At 40.1% G+C, this 7,689-nt stretch overlaps 1 non-coding gene across 1 annotated transcript; it reads right to left on the bottom strand.

Annotated features, from left to right (window-relative positions):
• Nucleotides 1-671: 671 nt before the first annotated feature.
• On the bottom strand, nt 672-856 carry LOC119262851. Its single transcript, XR_005129968.1, has one exon. It is a non-coding gene; the product is annotated as a U2 spliceosomal RNA (small nuclear RNA).
• Between the last annotated feature and the right edge of the window lie 6,833 nt (nt 857-7,689).

Below are 7,689 nucleotides of genomic sequence, written 5' to 3'. Positions count from 1 at the left end.
TGTTCTGAACTCTGGAGATGTGCAGGCTACACGGATCCAATCCACCAATCTATCAAATCCCCTCATAGCATTTTCTAGAGACTGCATCTAAAGTGTCCACATGTCTTTTCTTGGAACTATAGAGTTCCACAGTCCAGGTGCAGAGCTACTGAAGGCCCTAGCATCCACAGTACTAAGATGATAGAGTGTAAGGAGTGTGGAGGAGTATAGCAATACCATAGAAGATTGGAGAGGTATGAAGGACCCAAATTATGGAGAACTTTTAAAATAATTCTGATAAGCCAGTGGAGCTATTGAAGCCCTTAAAGAAGTTTATTTGGGACACCAGAAAGGATAACATTACAGTGATCAGTCTGACATGTAACCAAATCTTTAAAAAGAATTTCTGTGCTAAGACAGATTAAGAGACCCTTATTAGTCCCACAATGGGGAAATTTCACTTCCACATTTAACCCATCCGTGAAGTGAAACACCACATACATGCTAGTGAGCACACACACACTAGGGGGCAGTGAGCACACTTGCCTGGAGCGGTGGGCAGCCCCAATCCGCAGTGCCGGGGAGCAGTTGGGGGTTAGGTGTCTTGCTCAAGGACACCTCAGTCATGCTGTCGGCTCTGGGGATCGAACCAGCGACCTTTCAGTCACAAGCTGGTTCCCTAACCTCCAGCCCATGACTGCCCTCAAACCGGAGGTACTGCAATACCAGGTCGATGCGTGGAGCGGATGGAGCGAGCCCCTCTTCCGTCTCCCTGTTCTAAAAATCCATTTAATATGTAGTCCTCATATAGCGGACGTATCAGATATTAAACTGATAATAACAGATACTACACAGACAGACTACACAGAACAGATAGAGCTGGGCAGAATCTTGCGAAATCGCAAGATTGACTGGATTGCAAGGAAGACTGGCAATTTAGGAGATTTGTCATTTGTGGTTCAAAAGTAAGCATATTGTCCAGGGCAACACAAGGGGTACTGAGCAACTATCAAGACATGCATTAAAACTGCATACTTTAGAAAGTGTTGATGTGGAACCAATTAAAGACACATTCCCGCTGATATGATTGGGGTCTTGTTTGTGTAAATTTTTACTAGGTTAAATGAGGACACAGTTCATTAATGTGGGCTCTTTGGTTCAGGCATTAAAAAAAGAAATAAGGTCATTGTACAGGAGCTGATAAAAGAACTTTATGGCCTATGGAAGGTAAAGCATCAACCTGTGATCTTCCAGAACAGAGAAAGTTTTGGAGACAGTAGAAAAAAGGGAGGCAGCATGGTGGCGCATGGTCACCTTACAGCAAGAAGGGTCTGGGTTCGATTCCCTAGCCGGGCAACCAGCGTACATTCTGTAAGTCCACATGTTTCCCTATGTCTGCGTGGGTTTTCTCCTGCAGTCCAAAGATATGCGGTCAGGCTAATTGGAGATGCTAAAATGGCTCCTAGGTTTGAATGTTTGAGAGAAAGTGTATGTCTGTGTTTCTGTCCTGTGATACACTGGCGAACTGTCCAGGGTGTTTCCTGCATTCTGCCCAATAAGCGCTGGAATAGATCCTAGCAGCCTGGGAGGATGAGCAGCTTAGAAAATGTGTGTGTGCAGAAAAATGGAAGGCTTAAATGTTATAGATTTCTTTTTGATTGCTGAGTCTGTTTAGTCTGAAAAATGAAACACACTATGAACATTTGCACACGCAAAATATGTTCAGTTCAGTAAATGTGTATTAAATGTCATTGTGTATTAAAATGTGCAGATGTGTGTTCTCTGTAGAAGATGTGTTTTCACTTATAAAACCAACAAAACATGTCATTTGACCAGGAGCACCCAAACGTTTGCATACAACTGTGCTTGCTTGAAGAGTCTCAGAAGCAGTGATATTGAGGAATGTCTTCATTTCATGATACATAAAAAATACATCTAGGAAAACACACATCTAAAATGAACACATAAAATCTAAGCAAGGCTTCTTTGTGAGTATATGAATGTGGAGACTGACAATGAGAATCAAGAAATATGTCCTGACTTTCAGATTTCTTACACTTTTTAAGTTTGATTTGCAATATTTATAGTACATAGCCCAAAAGAAGCTTCTCTGAAGAAAAAAATACTTACACTCAATAAAGCTCAAATGTTCAGAATCACTGTTCACATATAATATATATCGAAAAAAATCCAAATCTTTTCATCTTTTTTCTCTTTGTGCTACAATTCATTGTTGGTAACCCTAGAAATTCTTGTGAGTGAATTCTAGCTGAAGCATTTTCATATTTCATATTTTATGTTTTAAAGTTCACTTCACTTGAGCGACTAGGAACACTTAAATGATTGACTTCCTGATTCACTGGGGTATAAATATGATGTGACACACAGGCCAATGCTGCAAAAATGGTCTCTTGTCAAGTGAATTTATCTCAAACATAGCCAATATATGTACGACTGCTCATGTCGAGACTGTTGTAAGCTTATTGTAAATATTGTCATATTTAGTTGTTTTAACTGATTTAAGTGACTTAAATTGACTCACTGTGTTGGCAGACAATTTGGCTTGTTTTGAACAGATTTTTAACACAAATCAGGAATCAGAAAGTGGCTACAAGAAAATGGGCTAAACAGTTGAGAGCGTCCATTTCCACTCACAGGGCAATAATTAAGAATTAAGAAAGTGTGAGTATGTGTATGTACAGGTTTATGTCACTTTGTGGGGACCAAGACCTGTTATAGACACATGCTGTGGGGATCTTTATTCTTATGGGGACCAAAAGTTCGTCCCTACAGGGTAAATCATTCAATTTTAAGGTGAAGCCATGTTTCAAGGTTTGGATAAGGGTTGGGTTTAGGCTAGTAATTGTTATGGTTAAGGTTTGGGTAATTCTCCATGATATTCATAGATGTCTATCTAATGTCCCCACAATTCACAAAATCAAATGTGTGTGTGTGTGTGTGTGTGTGTGTCCATTCTGAATCCTCTAGTCTTTTCTCTGACAGAGAGGAGATGCTGGAGATGTTGGTGGGCCTCAGGCAGTGAGGTGCCTGGTTGAACGCTCTGATGAAATATTGATCAGGCTCTTCCTCTCACCAGCACTTTTACATCCTGCCCAAACAGACATTGAAGTTAAGAACCCTGGCCAGATGTTGAGACATGGAGAAGATCCAGCCTGGAAAGCACTCTTTGGACAACGTGTCATCCTTAGCAACACAGTAAATAAATGACAAAAGTTTGGTTTGACTTATTTTGATAACTGTCTTATCATTTTCTTACCAGTTATGTGTTGCTGTATTATAACTCCACATGTACAATATGCATCTAGCACTTTGTTTTGAGTCCACTGTAATGTTTTGCAATGTTCACCTTGTTTTTAAAAAACATTCAACACCTATTAAATTCAAAAAGAATTTAGATCAGGTTAACTTTCCATAGACAAAATGGGAAATGGGAATATTCTGCAGATGATGTCAGAGAATATATTCTGTTATTTAACATAATTTTCCATGAAAGGGGAATCAATACCACCAAAATGTCTGTATGATTCAATGGTCGAGATATAAACAGTCATTCAGAGTGAAATTGTGAATTGCAGAGAGACCAATCAGATTTCTTTACAATGGTGGTTATGAGAACCAAGGGTCAGAGTGAAAACACAAAAACAGGCATTTTATTTACTATCCAAAACCACCAGTGAACCTACATGTCTCCTGAGTCTTCTTATGATGGTAAAATAGTGATAGATCTATAACCATTTTATGTAATAACTGTCTGTAAGGGAGCTTTTAGAGACATTAAATGCTGAGGACATCTGGTTCTGAACACCACCACTGTGCACAATTCAGACCCAGTCTCTCTAAAACAACAAATGCAGAATTTTTTAGTATTTTCAGAATTCCCCTTTAAAGGAATGAAGGAATTGTCCATTGACTTTATGGAATGTTTTCCTTCAGTGTAGTCCTAACTCCACCACTGCTAAGAAAGAACTCCAGTTTAACGGTTTGAGCATTTATAGATAAGTTTGAGCTTAGCCTTCAGTTTAGACCATAAATGTCAAAACTTGGTAAAAAAATCCCTCTATAATAATTTTGTTTTCTGCTAGCACACCTATGGGATTCTAGGAGTATGTCAGTGCTAAGCTAACAGTGATTCAGATGAATAATGTTTGGCATTCTGTCATGCACTTCACACCAACCATGCCAAACAAGGACTCCACATCCCAGAATCCCTTGGAGACGCAAGTGACTTCCTATTCTCCATCCCACTCCTGGAGGAGATCCCAGTCTCCTGATTACTAAGGACTAGCATCTGCGTTAGTATCAGGGGACTCTTAGCTAGGGCTATTTAAGCCCAGACTTGCGCCAACATCAATGCGAAGTATTGTTCTGCCGAACCTTACTGAGCGTTGCTTCTTGTGCTGTTTGCTTTATTGTGGTTTGACTTCCGCATTGGATTTATGACTTTCGATTGTTTGCCTTACCCCTATTTCAGATACCTTTGTTTCTGTTGTTTGGACTTGTACCTTTTTGACTATCACCTGGACTTTGATTTCGATTCTGTTTTGCCCTTTTGTCAAACGCTGCCCTCTCATTAAAGACGCGTTTATTTCCTATCTGCGTTCGTCTGCGACTCCCTCACCCTCACACATTCTAGATTAAACCCAGATATTTGAAGCTTGTAGAAGACATTCTATGTGTTTTCTTAGAAGCTTGGTTCAGAGATATGAACATGCATTTTGCCTTGTATGTATCAGTTTTACAGTAACATTTGGTTGAAATATTTCAGACTTCCAGAAGGCCAAAAATTACATTTCCTGTCACAAAATTGGTTCCACCAATTGTAAATAAAAACATGGTTGAGTGCACTGATTCCTAATTGTTAGTGGCCATTATGATCCCTTACACTCTCAGAAAAAAAAGGTACAACACTCTCACTGTGGCAGTACCCCTCTTGTAACTGTGGTGGTACCCTCAGGGGTACATCTCAGTACCTATAGTCAGGGAACATAACTGAACCATATCTGTCTCCACACACCCCATCTTGTCTCCATGCTTTTTATTTTAGTGCTCTGATTTAAAACGTTTGGTTATGAAAATGTACAAATACATACTTTTCCACTAGGAAAAACTGATGTAAGGTATACCACTGGACCTTCAAACCACTGTTGTACCTTTGAGGCTACACTTACATTGTTTGTGACTTGATGAATGAATCATGTACCTGCATAGCGCGGTTATTTCTAACAGTGTAGGCCAGAAGTCATCAACTGGTAGATCACTGTCTGGATGTGGACCCAGCAGAGTATTTCAGCGGACTGAATTAAGCACTTGGAAAATGGCTGTAAAAAAGCTGGTTAACCCATCTGAAGAAATGGTTGTATTTCAACATGCATGTTCGTGAACCAGTGCGGCTTCAGAAGCAGTGGCAGTTTGTCAGATGCATTTATGTAAACACATTTAGTGAAATGCAGCTAATCAAAACAGAGGTTCGATATCAGGGTTAGATATCAGGTCAGAAAACAAATAAATACAAATATTTTTGTTTGAGTAGTGAAGCATCAACATGGCTTTTGAAAAAAAAGAAAGTTAACATTGAATACAACAAAAATGAGAACTGAGTGTTTTTCTCCCCCGTCAAGTTGATATGTACAGTTTTTTTTTTATCTGATCAGTTGTGTTGCACTAAATTCAGTGAAATGTGGCTAATTTTGCTTTCTTTATACTAAACATGCAGTTGCTCAGTCTTCTACAAGTACAGAGAATTTCCATATGTTCAGAAAAGTATATCGCTGCTGTTGGAACAAAATCTTATGTCTCCATTTTTTAGGTTGTGACATAATTCGAAAATACCTGTTGTCCTTTACATTGTGTGTACATTTCATGATGAATGGACCAAGAGAAATGGCCCAACATGACCTGGAAAAAATTCTGGTTCCATTGACTTACATTAAAAGCAAAGTAGGTTTTTCTTCAGTTGTAAAGTTACCATTTTGGAGATACGAGGTTTTGTTCTGAGACCATCCAATCATCCATCCATTTTCTAAGCCGCTTCTCCGTCAGGGTCGCGGGGGGATGCTGGAGCCTATCCCAGCAGTCTTCGGGCGAAAGGCAGGATACACCCTGGACAGGTCGCCAGTCCATTGCAGGGCTAGAATGTTCTGATACCAGCAATATTGTATTGTTTTGTGATATATTGTCATACTGCGAGTCTGAGTCAGTGGCACACAAAATCCAGTGTTGATGACTAGTAAAATATACTCAAAGCACAACATGAAAGGTTCACCAGAGTGCTCGTCCATTCTAGGACAGCGTAAGAGTGTTAAATGCTCATTAAGGGCAGCCTTTCTCATTTATCTTTATCATTTATCTCAGGATGTTTTTTTCTTTCAAAACGATTTTTAGCCAGTTGCGATTCAATGTCAAAATGCTCACTATATGACAAAGATATGTTTAAAACAATATAGTTCATCCAAATGTATTTGATGTGTTTTATTTTATTTGTTAGTTGTCTAGATTAAACATTAATGGGACACATTTAAAGGTAACCATTGTTGCCATTTCTGTATGTTAGCTTGTTTATCTTGACCTTTGTGAGCAAGAAATGTCATGTAACTGGACCTTTGCAGGTTTTAGTTGAACACCCCTACTTTAGACCTTGGTTCAGCTGCAGGCCCAGCCAATGGGGAAGCACCACGTCCGTAAAATGTAGTAGCTTTGACTCTGAGAATTTTGTTTTATTTTGATACATCAGCCAAGTGACCTCATTTACTTGTCAGTCATAATTGGCTTTAACCACATTAGGCCACCTCAAATCACCACTAAGGTGACTTGTGTATTCATTTTATTTACCATGCCACCCATTTTGCATGTTACCACTAAGCTTTATCAAACTGGCCCTTTATGTTTAATGAATTGTTAAATTATGATGTTATGCAAGGTTTGTGCATGTTTGAATTAGACATCATGGGCACATGGCCTTCAGTTTGCCAGCAACATTGACCTTCCACTCTCTGCACATGTACCTCACCTCTCTGCTCTCTGAGTAGTTACATCTATTATTCATCCAGCTCGTTTTATTTCAAAGAGTTGGTTAAAAAAAGCTAGCAGCGTGGCTCCCTGATGCTTTATTCATGGGGCAGTGGCTCGCTGTTACAGGGGCTGCCCCCTGCACACCGCTGAACACTGTCTGAACGCTGTCTGAACGCTGAAGAAACGTTTAAAGAACGCTGAAGCACTTCTCACATCAGCAGCATCATATCGAGACCTTGTTTTGATCCGGACGCAAATGACAACCCGTCCGTTCCCTCAAACAAGGCATTAGGTGCTTGTCACTTTTTCGCCTGTACAGGTACAGTTGCCTAGTAACAACCCAAATGAGGCACACACTCAGAACAGCTGGAGAACACTCTTCCCCCACTAAATTCTCCGTGTTACGCACTGAGACGGTCTCCTCTGCAGGCTCAGGGACTATTCCCCCAGACAGCTCTCCTATGGTGAGGGGGTGACCACACTTATGTCCAATTTTGTCCTCCAAAGGCATTTTAGAGCATGCCACCTGTGGTCCAAAGTCTCAGAGACTCTCAACTCCGAAAGCTTGCTTGATTATGCGAGAACACTCCTGCGAAAAATCACATTTACACAATTTTCCTCTTACCCAAAATGCACTCACCGCAGCCTGCATTCCTGAATTATCACACTTGCCTGGTGAAG

Source organism: Pygocentrus nattereri, chromosome 29 (assembly GCF_015220715.1).
Source record: "Pygocentrus nattereri isolate fPygNat1 chromosome 29, fPygNat1.pri, whole genome shotgun sequence".
NCBI lineage: Eukaryota > Metazoa > Chordata > Actinopteri > Characiformes > Serrasalmidae > Pygocentrus > Pygocentrus nattereri.
This window is presented reverse-complemented; position numbering and strand designations above follow the sequence as displayed.